We start from the raw sequence: 16,294 nt of genomic DNA, 5'->3' as shown, positions 1-16,294 counted from the left end.
TTTTGCTATTTTCAGGGGAGGTCTGTTTGCAACAGATACCAGGAAGTTCACGACCGGGTCTGAGCATCGGTATGTTCATGAAAGGGCCTTGCAATGCCATTTCCATCCATGACGAGAACTAGGGCTAAAGAAAATGCAATACTGATGAGCTGCCCGCTTTCCCGATTTGCAACACATGCCATTTCAGTCTTACAACAATTTACACTGCTGGCTTTGTTCCTGAATTATGTCTCAAACTGGTATACCCGAGAAAATAATAATGGCAATTGCGGTCGGTGTAATGTGTCTGGATGGATCAAGTCAAATCTAATTACTTGCCTAAACTCAAAATGGTGAAATAATGAGTGAATATTTAGGCCCATGGCAGAAATATTAAGCTTCCTACATTATGAATTTAATTTAGCTGAATCACAGTATTTTACTGTCTTGCAGGGAACATATCTAAATATAGTATCAATCATTGTGCTAAAGTTGTGCAGAAAACTTCCCCTGAGCTACAGTACTGAAGAACTGTTATGTTAGACTTTGACTTGTATGCTTAGGTTGCAGGCATTTTATGGCATCATAATCAAGCATCCAATTATATGACATTTCATAATTCTTAAATTAATTGAGAATATTATCACATAAACAACTTAAAGACTTGCTTGATATGAATGTTACGTGAACAAATGCATTTCTCAAAAGCTTATTTGTACATCATTATCTGTAGGATCATCATGTACTGAATACTTCTTACGGTTTATCTAATGTCTCAGAAAGGTTCATGTTTCACAACTATAGCATATTTACACGCCCTGCTTCTCAATAATTTATACAAATACATTACTAAAATAAGTAACTAATCATTATAGTAAGTGAGTACAAATTAGCTTTGTCATTATTGTGCAAATTATATAAATTCAATAGCATGACAAAAAAGCTATCTACAAGCTGAAACAGAAAACAATAACTGTAGAGCATTATTTTTCTAATAGAACCAAAATGCACTGCATTTGGCTGCCTGCCTACACATAAATGTTTTTCCTGTAACCTTTGTTAGCTTAATGTCTACCTTGGGTTGCTTTGCATTGCCAAAAGCAATTTTAGTATGCGAGCAGGGAAAAAAGAGCGAAGTCTGACTAATTTGTTACTCTGCTTAGATTTACATTCCCTGGCCCTGGGAACAGCCGCTCGCCTGCTCCGGCCCATTTGTTCAGCACTTAATAAATTGCATAGCAGGTTCAGAGAGGTGATATGATTGATCACTAGATATGGTTCTCCCTAGCAGCAATATTTGTCTGAGGACGCAGGGAGAATTAGCAATAACTATGTATTTGGGAATTTGACTTTCACAGATAGCGTAACTAGGGCAATGAAAGTGCTTTTATTAAAAATGCAATGAGGCTTTGCTTTGTTTTAAAGTAGTTTTGAAGAGCAAAGAGAAGCAGAGCATTGAGTAAGTAACGCTCAATCATCACATACAGTAAAATAAATGGGGTTTGTTGCCAATAACATTTTCGTTAGCGTCTGTGATCATGATCCTGCTCTCCTGTGTTTTTTTATTAAACATATTACATATAGTAGATTCAAATGCCCAAACTGAGCTTAACTCAGAAATGAATAAGCACATTTCAACCATTATTCACCCAGACCAGGTGGGTTTTATCCCTAGGAGATTTCTTTTTTTAATGTACGTAGAATATTTTATACAGCAAACAGAACAAGTCAAAATCTGGAGTCCTTGCACTTGATGCACACAAAGCGTTTTATCAGGTGGAGTGCATGATGTTAACCATAGAAGAGTTCAACCTGGGCAAAAATGTTGCCACATGAGATTTCAGTCCGACATTGGAAGATTGTCTGCGACTGTCAAATCGCATGAATAGTCTTGTAGTGTAAGCCCAGCATAACTCAAAGAGATCTCCCCCTTTCAGTTTACATCGTGGTGTCCGGCAAGGCTGCCCCCTGAGCCTGAACTGCTGTTTGCCCCTGGCTATTAGCATCAGAAACAGCCCCAAAATTACCCCTGTACACCTCGGTAACATGGACCACCACATAGCCCTCTATGCTGATGATATAATATTGTTTTTTTTCACAGTCGGAAGAATCTGTTCTGCCTCTACTGAACCATAGAAGAAATTGGAAATGTGAGCACATATTTAAGAAGAGCCATCCATTTGACTCATCCTATAAAGAAGGTAGAAACATGGAATAAGATATAAACACATATACGCTTTTTGCCTTTCAAAGTAAAATTTCCATGATCAAGGTTTTTTGATTATTGTGTCTGAACAATTATAGACACATTTGAAAACATTTGACACATGTTTTAGTGCTTTAGTATGCTACACTTTGTGTCTATATAGTTAGCACGATGCCAGCCCTAAACTGCTGCATCATGCTTATTATCCAAAATTCTGCCAGAGGGCTTGGGTTGAGTTATAAGTAAGTAAGTAAAATGTATTTATAAAAGCACATTTATAACAGTTTGCACCGTCCAAAGTGCTGAACATAGTGCATTCAGTAGGTAAAAAATAAAGGTAAAATAACAAAAATAAAATACATAAAGCCCAGACATCCACATATAGTAGTGCAGAGGTAAGATAGTTAATGGGGAGGAAAAGCCAAGGTGTACAGATGGGTTTTGAGCCTTGATTCAAAGGCAGAAATGGAGGGGGAATCGCATATGCCAGGTGGCAGTTGGTTCTACAAGGGCAGAGCAGCTAGTGCAAAGTACATTTCTGAGAGTTGTGCCATTGTCATGGCTGTATACGCTGGTCACCAAAAGAAAGGGATTGTCTACAGTAGCTCAGAGGAGACTGACATCTCCATTCCACGTAACAACACCACTGATTAGGGTTCAGATGGCCAGAAATATGATGATGGTGACTTTGTCATTGTAAGCTTTGCAGGTAAAACCATTAGATCTGCTAGGCCTAGACCACACTGGGGGCAAGTTGTGTTACAAGACAACTATTTTTCCGAAAAGCTTTATTTCTTAAACAGTTTATTTTAGATCCAAAGTTATTGTTGCCGGGGATGCACAACACCCTGAAATATTTACATATTTGAGTTGGAGACTTTACTGTCAAGGCCTCACTTTACAGTCACTTTGAGTAAAAAGTGGCACATCTCACCCCACTCTCCCCTACCATAAACTGGCACAAGTGTGAATGTATGCCTTTAAGTGAGGAACCTGAGTTTCTCAGTAATCTTCCAGTTAAAGATATGCTGGTTTAAACTAGCGGACTTTTAAAAATACTTTGAAAATACTGAAGACTGACACCCTTTCACATCTAAAGACAATTAACTCACAACTGAAGACAATACATTTTTAGTTCTCTGAGTTTTTTGTCACAGAGATTTTGCAAAGACCGGGGGTCAGTTTGAGATTAATAGTATTTCCAATCTGGCTACCGGGGATTAAAAGTGATTTCAGTCAGATAAAAAGTAATATTTATAAAAAGTAGATAAAAGTTAACTAAATATAAACAACTATGCCCTTATCACGTAGGCTAAATGTCATGATTGTGATTATTTAATTTATTTAAAAATAATAACATTTAAACTTAAATTAAATATTCCGAGCGGGGGACATCCTGTAGTTACTTGGCCGGGTTTATTTGGTGATCTCATCCCCCCAAAACACTAACTCCTAACCCTAAATGTGACGGTAAAGTGTTAAATCTGAGGACACGGAATATTTCGGCTCTGTGAGAAATGGTGACTGATTCACTCACTGCAATCAGGTGTGTGGCACTGATTGGCTGATTGAGCCCAGGTGTGAAGAGGTTATATATGCCCTGAGACCCCAGTGACCTGTGCTGCTCATTGTCTCGCCCTCTGGGATAGTGAGAGGTTCTCTCTGAGTGCTCTCTGTGTTTAGAGTTCCCAAGATAACTATGGAGTTACTTGTGTATGCTTTCAACCGCTTGGCAGTGGTGGTTTAGTTTGTTGTTTGGTGTGTTATATTAAAGGTAGCATGTGTGGCCCTCTAAAGCTCTGTGTTTTTGTTTTCTCCCCTTCCCCTTCTTCGCTTTAGCGATTCAGTGGTTATCCCTCCGGGGATAATGTTAAGACACCCCGTGTCCCAAACCCTCCCCCAGTCATTACAGTTAAGGTGGCACAAAGTCAGTCTGGTTCTTCAGGCTGCTAGGTAAAAGTGTCAGAAAAAAGTGCCTCACGGGCAGACACAGGTTGAGACTAATGCCGCTCCTCCTGCGTCCTGTGCTGGAGAGAGCGCACCCATTGGTTGTTGACACTGTTCACGTCATTTAACTTCCCTATTCGCATGAGTCAACCCTGAAGAATCACGATAATATCAAACCTGTTTGATAATGTCAGAACGTCAAGACGGGAAGAAGACTGACTGAAATCAGGTCATAGGACCACCTCACACCAAACGACAGATTACAGGCACTCGCCACAACTCCAGCAAGACTTTGAGATTTCAATCCGACATTGGAAATTTGTCTGCGACTGTCAAATCGTGTGAAAAGTCTTGTAGTGAGAGCCCGGCATTACTGAACATATAAAGTTCCTAGGAGCCACTATTACCAAACAATAAAACCTGCTTTACAAATTGAACTACAGTGCTATGACTGAACTTAAAAGTGATATTTAATTTTGGCGAACAATTCCTCTATCCACGATTGGTCGAATCAACGCCATCAAAATGGTGACTTCACCTATAGGGGTTTGTATTTATTTTATGGTATACCCATTTTTCCGCCAAAAGCCTTTTTTTAAACATTGGATTCGATTATTTTTCCTTTTGTCTGGGGGTACAAAGCACATCGTATAGGTCAGCGGTTTTCAAACTGTGGGGGCGCGGGGTTATGGCAGGGGGGGGCGCGGATGAATATGTAAAAAAAAAGAAAAACTAAAAAAAAAAAAAAAAATTTTTTTTTTTTTTAGTTTTTCTTTTTTATACTAAGATCACGGCATAGCTGGACACAAGTTCTTCTGCTTCGTTCCCCTCACTGCATTTAAATGCATTCAGTAAATTACAGAGAAATAGGTCTCGTTAAAGAAAAAGAGCACCAAGCCCAACCCAGAGGACCCTGCATACATTTTGTTTATTTTAAATTAATATTTTTATGGAAAATCCATGTGTCCTTCTTCAATAGCTTCTAATTCATCAGACCCAGTGTCTCCACAATATTTGTTCACACAAAATTCCTCATATTTAGCCTCTTAATTGTCCTCTCAAAGTGCACCAGATTCATGCATTTCACTTTAAAAAGGTGAAAAAAAATCTCCCGGGGGGGCATACCCCCGGACCCCCCTAGGAGGGTCTGGTTCTCCACTGGCTACTATTAAGCTGGGAACACACCGCATTGGCCGCCTGCGGCGGTTGGCCGCGTGAATGCAGGAGGTTCGCCGCTTGGTCATATTGGGCCATGTTCACCGCAGTCGCCGCCGCGGCCAACCGCCGCCTCATCGTAGGCAGCGGTTGGCCGCGTGACAGCAGGAGGCTCACCGCTTGATCATATTGGGCCATATATTCCTGACGCCGACGCCGAGATCAGACCCGTCACACTTACGGTGCAACAACAACAATAACATGGTCCAGCTGTGCCAAAAAATACAGATGTAGGTTCACTGTGTAACCAGCGGCAGTCTTGTCACAAATATCATTAAAACAGCCTGAACACGCACCCCGATCTCAAATACACACACATTAACAGCAATTCAGCAACATACTAAACACATTAACAACAGCAGTGTGTGCTCAGCAGCACAAATAAAGGCAGACATCAGCCTACCTGAAAGTGAAAGTGTGCCGGCTGACGGAGGACAACACCGGTGCTTCGCTGTACTATATGGAATTCCACACGGACACTGCCATCAACTTTGGGTTCATATTATCCTCAGGAGCAGCACACAGCTGGGTGAGTTTCACTATGCTAACCGGCGCTACCTTGGCTAAAGTACAACCAACAGCTAAACAGATGCAAAATAGCCTACACATATTTGCAGAATGTATTGGAAGCCCAATGTCCTCACTCCACACGCCCACCTCGTCTTGCAGACCACCGCCACCGGGCAATCTCAACGCTGATTGGCTGTGGAGGCGCGGTGCCCGGCGGCGCTGCAGAAAAAGATGAAAAATTTCATCTTTTTCTGCGGCGCCGTGCTCGCCGCACAAGCCTTCGATTCGCGCTCCTTCGATGACACAATTTCTATGCGCCGCTAATGGCCGCGCTCCCGATTCACGCGCCTCTCATGAGGCGCGGCCACGCGCCGCGCAAGCCCCCGCCGCCGGCCGCTGGACGCCGATTATTGGGTGGACGCGCAGCCACGCGCTAGTACATTGACTTTGTATGTAATCTCGCCGCGCGGCCAGTGCGGTGTGTTCCCAGCTTTATCCTCCAGCAGGACATTGGAGGCACTAGCGAAAAAACACTGGGTGTGTGAATGACATTTAACTAGTCAATAATTTGGGCAAGTCTGTCTGCCTATCTTTCTCACTCCGATGCACACTCAGTCGGTATTATCCATGCTTAAAGGAAGCAGGATTAAAACACTGGATTAAGATGTTAAAATGTATTAAATGTGTTTAAAAACGCACAAAAATGTTTAGAATGTTTCAAAAACATGTTTAAATTTGTAAAATAATTATTTTTTTTTTTTTTTGGGGGGGGGGCTCCGCTGAAATTTGTTCTCTAAGGGGGGGCTCACTCTCTCACACTTTGAAAACCCCTGGTATAGGTAAAAAACATAATGGCAAACCCCAAGATTTTGGTGGACTGGCCCTACCCATCTTCCAGTACTATTATTGGGCAGCCAATGCCTGTGCCCTTACCTACTGGCTGGACACATATCCTGATGAGCTTAAACATACAACCCCATCATGGGTAGCCATAGAACAGGAAATGAGACACTTCTCTTCCAGCGCTACTCCATGCAGAATGAAAACCTCTAGTATAATTTAAAGATATCGGTATGTAGTTAAAAACGAAAAGTAGAGATCTTGTTACAATTTTGCTCAGCTGGGGGATAGATCCACACTGCAGGGAAAGCAAAGACGCTTAAACAGATTTGGCATCCTTTCCTTGACATCTCAGTTCTGAAGGGACCTACTTGAGACCTCAGGTTACTTTTTTTCAGTTTAACATTTGACGTAGACACCTGTATAATATAGAGTACCCCATGTTTGTTGTTCATTTTAGTTTATCTTTTATTTTTTTATTCCTTTTTTGCGTGTGTTTTCTTTACGTGTTTATGTGTATTCAATAAGCATTTGGTGGCAATGTCGGACATAAATGACTTTCACCTCAGTCTTTCAAATGAAGGGCTCAGTAATCAGGGTAATTGCACATAATAACCCCTGCCTATGCTGTAGGGCCTAGGGTTTTCTGCCTGCCCCTCCCTTCATATCCACTGCTGTTGCCATTATCAGAGAGAGGCTCTGGGGCATTCCCCACTGTTTAGCATGATTAAGACAGCATCTGACTCTTGACATGCCACCAAGAACGGTGTCAAAGGTTTTTGTGCCATGAATTTTAACAGCATGATTTAGCAAGCTTTATTTTTTTTCTCCAAAAAGTAACAAAAGATAGAAATTATATTTGAAGATATTTTAAAGATTGTCAGATGTTTCACAATTTATCATGGCTTTTAGTGAAACCTTTTTTATCTGTTCTACCTCCACAACCCTGACACATGAGCTCAAGAATCCCTCCACCAACACCACCCGTCAAGTTTCAAATGTGATCATTTGAACTGACTTTATCTGCATGGTATTTGAACACTAATGCCACTTTTTATATAATAGTGGATGTTGCTCATGCAATGTTTAGGTCGGTTAGGTCAACTGTGCAATCATACTACAACTGCATGGGAGAAGCTGAAGGTCAGCCATTTATTTCAGCTTCATCCATGTCTCCATTACTTTCAGACACCTCTTGAATCACAGCTCATAATGTTCAAACTAGTTGAGCTATTCTATCTTACAAAGTAACCAAACTACAGACATAACCGCTGGTACCCCTGGTGAGGAGTTACTAGTTACTTGTTCCATATATTTGGAAATACACTTATTCCCTTTATATATACAATGGTGGACAACATTATTAGAACAGCTGGCAGATCTGAAGATTTTTACTTTTTTTAGCCTCCAAAGCATTATTTAATGTCATAATGTTCATGAAATGCAGATGGTGGCTCTGAAAACAACACATCAGATGAAGTCAGTCCTACTGTTTTTATCCACTTTTAGCTTTAATATTTGGTTAGTCTACCTTTTTCAGCAATTACAACAGTTCATCTCTCTGGCATAGTTTCAATATATTTCCTGAACACTAATGTTATCCTATGCATTCTACAACCCATGTTTAATGTACAATAGATCTGTCCAGTTTATTTTTCAACTCGCCCCAATTTTGCTTGATAGGGTTGAGGTCTGGACTTTGAGGGGACCAGTCCATTATTTTCAATGTTCAAGCAGATTCCGTCAGTCTAAGGTAGTTCCGGATATATAGTTAAAGGATGTTTAGGGTCATTGTCTCCCAGATGGTACTATGTGCCTCGACAGAATGTTGTGCTATACTTTCTTATCCATGATGCCAGCTACTTTCACTAAGTCACCTGTTCCTGAGGCTGAAATGGTACCACACACCATAATACCCCTCCATGTTAAACTGTTGGCAAGAGACACTATTTTTTATATATCTAGTCTGCCCTCCCTCACACTATTTTCCTGTTTAAACTTGGACTCATAAGTCCACAACATTTTATACCAATCTTCCTTTGTCCATTTCTTGCATTAATTTGCAAATGACAGGCGATGCACTTTTCTTTGTTGCTTTTCTGCCAACAAGTCCTTCTTCTCCCAGTTTCCGACGCAGTTCTTGAAGGTCTTTCCTCGGTCCTTAAGACTGAGATTTAGAGATGCTTAATTTCTACGTCTGAAAGTATATTTTTTACTTTTCCCTTTTTGGTTCTGGTGTGAATGGGTGGCATCATGACAGTCTAAAGTGTACTTTGCAGTGCTTGTGTGCAATAGGCATATGTTTTTGGAAAATTAACTAAATCTATCAAGGCTCTATTCCATGTTTTATAGAGCATAACAATGCAATGACTTTGCAGATATTTAATTTGTTTTATGGCTATTTGGATGGCCAATTCAACAAAAACAACTGAAATGCCAAGTCTTCTAATAATGTTGGCCACCACTGTATGTATACAAGCGTGGTATCAATATTACTATCCATTTCCAAGCCTGAGAGCGCCTCCCACTTTCAGCTGTCTGTTCTTTCCCACTTAAGACATCAACCAGCAAATGGTATTTGAACTGTGTCTCAATGCTCAGATTCCTGTCTTTTAATTGATGTAACTCTGCAGACAGGAATATTGATGGCGCAGCTCAGCCGGATTGGCAGCTGCATGAATCGTTATTAGCCAGGTGGTTGGACACCCCGGTGGGCTGGGAGGACGTTCAATAGGCTGACTCTGATACAGCGTTATGCTGCAAGGCCCCAGGGGAGGTGATCACAGTTCAGACAAGAGATAATTAACCATCTGAGGCATGCAGCCCACAGGCCAGCGTCCAGGTATGGAGGTGTTTGGGATAAAAACACAAGACAACACAGAGGGGAAAGAAACCCTCTGGTCTAATAACAGCATGCAGGCAGTTGGTGGACGTCAGGCTGGAATAGAGACCCACAGTATAGCTGCAGACAAGATAATATGGGATGGAACTGTAATGAGGCCTGTGGGGAAACTGAGCTGTAGCAGCAGCAAATAAAGATGGTACACTGGTCTGTGTACGTTTTGATTGTTTGTTTTTTGGATTGAATCCAAAGTGACAAAAGAGAAAACTCGTATTTTTGTTTTACCGATTTCTTGCTGGAATGCAGAAACAAAAATACAAGGCGAAGCAGTTTGTTTTTGTCTGATTTCCCTTCTCTTCTTTCTGACTTTAAAACGAATAAACGAGCCTCATTGGCTATTCCATCTGTGGGCCAGCTTTCTCCTGATTGGTTGTTGCGCTCTGTGGCTGTGAGTTCCCTACACTGTGCACTGAAAGACTGGGTTGAAAAAGAATTACATACATACAAATTGTCTGTCTAAAAACATGGAGAGAAGTGAGCCAACACATTCTCTGTCACTACTCACTATTTAATTCATTCAGAAACCACTGCACACTATAGGAAAATTCACATAGTGGTTTGTGCTTGCTCTCTCCATTACATGACGTGTGTGTATGTGTGACAGCTGAATTCCTTGCCCACATATGAGTGGGTAAGGAATTATGATGTTTTTTGACACATGCAATGTTTGAGTGTGTCCTCAACACTCATGGTTTGCACTTTATGTGGAAGAGGGCACGTTTGGTGGATTGGTAGGGTCAAAGAGGGAGAAAGATATCCAGAGCTGCAAGGTTTGTTATGTTTTAGTTTATTTATTAATAAAACGGATGTGTACAGCAATGTTGTCTGTCAGTGCATCTTGGTGGTCTCCCACAAACACTCTCACACTTGTTGCTGGTTTGCCTCTGCTGAAGTCAGTGTACAGCCGGCCGTGTCCCAACACACTGTGGGGCAGGAACACACCAACTCTCTTGTTCTCCTGTCCTGCAGAAGACACAGGGTGAGGTACTTACCAATCAAAAGAAATTGCAATGTGAAAATGTGCATATGCAAGATGGAATATGTATTGTGTGCTTTTCCAATTATAGTTGTGTTTTTTTAAATGGATGTGTTTTCCCAATGATTGCAGGAGATTTCCTTTTTGAACGATGTGTCTTGTGTAAAAAACATTGTGTGTTTTTCAAGAAGAGTGTTGCAAAATTTCAAACACAGTGCAGTGCATATATTTACTGTTTGTAGGGTTGGTGCTTGTGTTTAGGGCATGGTCACCAAGGTAGAGGTTGTGATGCTTTGGACATATAGCAACCTCTTTTAGTGTGAGCATTAGGCAAAAATGGTAAACATGTTAACATTTGTATATACATTCTTCATCTAAAACCACCAAAATAAAGCACAAAGAACTTTTCAGATTGCAGATGACAGGTAAATATGACCTTGCTGTACTCATTAATGGAGAAATGCAAAATGTAATTTTTTCCTCTTCTGTGCCTCTTCACTTTGAGAATTCTGGTCAAGACGCTGCAGCCGCCACATAGAGATGAAAGGCCTAAAAGAACCCTACTCAGCTCAGGTCCCATACTTCACCAGCGGTGATTAACATAACACACTCATGATATAGCTATTGGACTCAATTTGTCCACTTTTACCGCAGATTGTCAAAACCTTGCTAATCCCAACATTACATAACGTCTCCTTTTTAATCGCATTTGTCAGGGAAGTGAGACGACGATCATCAGACTGACTCATCACAAGAGCTGTCACATTTCCCACTATTTCAGCCAATTTGAGCCCTTTCAAAACAAGTCCAGAAACAGCTTTTGCAGAACATAATCCATATAGCTACATTTCACGTGCTCGCATTCTGACACACACACACACACACACACACACACACACACACACACACACACACACACACACACACACACACACACACACACACACTGCTGAGTGTAATAAAACCCCCCATACCTTCTGCCTGTGCCTTGAGGCTGGCAGTGGAAGGTAAACGAACAGCGGTTCAGGTGAAGCAATGTGATGGAGACCATATTGCTGTGGACAAAGGATTAAACACCATGTTCATTTTGTGCTCAACACAGATATTTTTCTTTCCAATAGTTCATCCCCTTTCCACACCGTTTAAATGGGGACACAGAGTTGTAGGCATTACAGTGACACTAATGGGGAAGCAACCCACTTTCAAAATACTTCCAGCCTAATTACTTAATTTACCAATCACTCCTATTCATATTCATTAGCCACATTTATGATTAAAGGACTCCTTGATGACAAGAATAATGCCATCAGCCTTCACTTTGTGTCTTGTATTGTTGAACTGGTAACATTTCATCAATAAATGGAAATGAATGCTACTTTCATACCCATCACTCTTGGTTGAAGGAAACCCAAACTTGTCAGATATTGTAAAGACCCTGAAGATATATAAGTTGTGTTTTTTTTTTTGTTTTTTTTTAGGGAGGATAATGGTTTATTATATGTAACCATACAAATAATGTAACTACAATTTCAATAATCAAAAGTAATTTTTAATTAGCTGTTTTCAGCTATTCAAATGCAAGATAAGAACTCCCTGAGTTCATATAATTTTAAGTTTGGACTGATAACATTTTAAAACTGATCATTTAAAAATGTATCCCAGGCCATGCCAACTTGTTCTGGGCATTTATTTATAAAATAATCGAATAATTACTTGTTGCTCACACTACTACATATAGCAGTGGACTTTCAAGGAGCTGATGGTGCTGGGGTAACGATTGCGATGTTGCATTTCTTTACTGTCGTGTTGCGATACAGAAGCCTGCTAATTATATTATCCTTTAACAAAACTGCCTGGTATAGAAACCTGAGTGTGACAAATAAAAATAAACTCTCAAATAGTTTGTAATGCAGGAAGGTGATTGGCAAATCACAAACATAAATTCCATTATTGCAGACTCCTCACACCCTCTACATTCAGCATTTAAGCTGCTCCCGTCCGGACATAGATTCAGGTCCCTAGAGCCAGCCGCAGTATCGTTAACAGTCTTTTATTCCCTCTGCCATTCAGGCATTGAACACAACTGATTATACCAATTACACTTGTTGGTTTAGATTTGCTCTTTTGGTAACACTTTACAATAAGGGTACATTTATTTTTTACTTTATTTACACTCCAGGGATCATTGAGGGGTGACCCTCATTTACACGGACTTCGAGAAGCAAAATATATACAATATATATTAAACATACACAATGTACAATGCAAATACACAACAAGTTGATAAAGAGACTTTATCAGACGCATTTTAACGTTTAGACAGCGATGTAGAATGGCTGCAATTCAAATGTAATGGATGAAAGTACAATGTATAGCCTAATTATTAATATTATTAAAATATATTATTAATATATATTAATTAAAATAGTTACAGGTAGAGTAACTTCGTTAATGCTTTGGCATTAACTGTTATAACCCTCATTGTAAAGTGTTACCGCTCTTTCATTCTGTATATTTAACTGATTTGCTGCTTCTTGTTATTTGCGTTATGGTCTGTCTCTTATGTTTTCTATGTTTCAATGTTGTGTTTTGCTATGTGTCATGTGTGTATTTGTGTTCATTGGGAGAGGCCAAAGACAACTTTCCACCAAGGTGGACAATAAAGTCAATCTTGTTGACTAGACTTACGTTGCTCTCAATGTCATCACAAACGTAACAAAAACAACTTATCTTATTCTAATCATAATGGAATGAAGTCAGACAGCCTGACCAGATAGACTGATATTAAAACACACGAGGAAAACAATGTTTTCCCAATAGGGTCGCAACCAATGCTAACTTTCATCATCAATTTATTTGCCTAACATTTTCTTGATCAATTGTTTGGCCCACAAAATGTCAGATTCTTAAAATATGTTTAGCTCTAGTTCACATTGCTTTATAATCTGACAAAAATAATGCATGAGTATATTTCCATTTATTTGCATATACAACGTTTTAGCCCTGAACCCGTTTCTATGCATATGACCCCTGGTGTGGTATTTTCTTGCTTTTTAATTTTTTAAATGTAAATCTATAGAAACCCGAGCAGTTTGAATGTATCAACCACAGAGAGCAGCAGCATTTCAAGCCGGAGTGAGCAACACCTGCTACTTGGCCCTCTAAACTCCGGCCAGTGGGACTTGATTAATCATACCGTGACAGCCCCTCCACCAAGATACCAAATTTAATTATGAAAGCGATAAATAACCTTTTCTTGGACTGTATAGATCATCTGCTGCCCACCATCCACAACTGGTGAATTATCTTCCCACAGGGAGCATCCCATCTTTTGGACCAGGGTGATAGATTACCAACACAAGGCTTCTCAGGCTGAAATATGTATTTACACCGTAGTAAAATGCTCTCATTATTAATGCCCTGCATCTTCATGTGAAATTATGATCACTCCCACTTTATTCCCCCTTTTTAATGAGTGAGCCAATGGGTGCTTGATAGTCTTGCTTTACTTTTAAAGAAGTAAACATATTTGTTTGTATATAATATTTAGTTGGAGAAGATGCATCTACTTGCTGTTGTAGCTATAAACAAATTACCATCTGATGTAAATTAAGAATTTTCTTTCTTCTTACCATCTGTTGTTTTTGGAATGATGATGCAGTGCATGGACTGTATTCATCACTGACGTACACATGTCTACTATATTTCTGTTACAGGACATTTAAAGAGAATAAGTCACTTACTAAACTTTTTTTTAACACCCTGTATGTGTTGTCAAAGCTTTTCTTTGTTTTATAATACGTCTAAACCCATTGTATCCCCTTTCTGCCTCTGTCTGTGCTCTCAAGTTATTCAAGGATGACAATGGCTGTTTGTGGTGTGCATACACAGATGGCTTCTGGCAGTCTGAAGGTTACAAACAGCAATAGAGACAGAGTGAATTTACTCTGGATACTTCAGAGCGTCAAGATATATCGGGGAGAATCACAAGTGAAGGGAGGACAGGAGGGAAAGGAGGAAGAAAAATCAAATAAATTCAAAGGCAGGCTGGCAGACATTATGTCCATTTGTCACCTTGCGCAGCACAGAATAGAAAGCCTGTGTGAATGGAGCCTATTAAAGGAAGAGAGAGCCGCTTGCTTGCCACTGTTGATTTCTTGCAGCAGTCGATAAATTGAGCAAGGCCTAAGCAGGGCGCAGATGTTCTGTTAAACAGCGAGCGCTGCTTGGCATGTTGCACTTTTCACCAACGCTTGAGCAGTTTCTCATGATTGCTATTCTCTGTATTGATTTGCTGTATTCATGTGCTCGCCATGCAGAAAATGCAGAGGAGACAGATGCTTTCGTTTTGGGAGACATAATGGTGCTAATAATACCTCTGGTGATACAGTCCTGCACATTAAACCAACATTAGCATGGAGGGCTGTAGCAGACATCACATTCCTGTTATGCAGACATTTATGGATCTACACTGAGCCCTGCATGTCTGCTATTGACATAATAGCATGTCTCATATCTGCTTCTTTTAAATGCTCCAACTTAAGACACATTTTAACAAGAGTGATCTTTATTAGGCTGACTGACCTAATCAGAATTAGCGGCACAGATCGTGCCAACGGAGACTGCACACATGTGAATCACACAATGTGATTATAAATACAAAATCGATTAATGATGTCATAATCTCCACCTTTTGAAATTCAAGGTGGACTATTTAGGCTGCTGCCAGGGTCAAGTTCGGCAGGCGTACCAAGAGAGGAAAAAACAGAGACAGAATTTGGTAACTGCTTCAAGTTCTCTCCTACCTGTTCCATGGCAACTGCTGAAACGTCATCTCACTTCAACCCCCTCCTGCGTCTTTGAATTCACCAGGTACAATATGTCCATTGCATCTGCAGGCCTCCGCGTACTCAACTTATCGTGGGGACTGGAATAGCTTTCTCTACATTTAAAGTAAACAAACAATAAAACATGAGTTGGAATAAATTTGACCTTTAGCCAGACACGTACTCTATAACTTGAAAACGTTATGTAAATATACTACCACTAATGTGTGGCTTGGGTAGCATCTGATCTATTTCTGTGTATTTAATCAATCTAGTCTGGCCTTGTTTAGTCACACAAATGTAGTTAATAAGAGTAGGGTGTAAAACAGAATGTGCCTGCAGAGTGGCCATCCTCATTACTGCTGCTGCTCTTACGGTATATCACAGCGATAGAACTGTGCCACAGTCGCACAACATTTTTCCTACAGGTTCTGTCAGGGGTCCTGTCTCTTAATTATCAATCTGTGATCTTTCCTCCATCTTTTCCCGTCCCACAAGCCTGCGTGCCTCTTCCTCATCATTCACCCTCAATTATAGGAGGAGTTTGTCCTGTGCACACAGCTAATTACTTCATCCAGGAAGATAAGTCCTTTAACCCTCAGACACCTGAGCAGACATGTTTATCATGAGGCAATTGTCATTTTAGTTTATGCTCTCTTAAATTGGGTGAACCATTTGCAATGGGTGAGTGAAAGTCCAAATGTCAAACAATGCCGAGTCGAATTTAAACAAGGCTATTTTGAAAAGTGTTGAGGCTGTGTTCATGCAAATGGCTTCATATCTGGTTAAGGCTAAGGTTTTCTGACCAATTTATGAATTTTAAAGGGGACATATTATGAAAAACCGACTTTTCCATTGTCTGGGTCCACTTTTTAGGTTGTTGGGGGTCCCTA

This window comes from Ammodytes marinus (assembly GCF_949987685.1).
Source record: "Ammodytes marinus genome assembly, chromosome: 21".
Taxonomy (NCBI): Eukaryota; Metazoa; Chordata; class Actinopteri; order Uranoscopiformes; family Ammodytidae; genus Ammodytes; species Ammodytes marinus.
The sequence above is the reverse complement of the archived record's forward strand: the minus strand, read 5'-3'. Positions refer to the sequence as shown.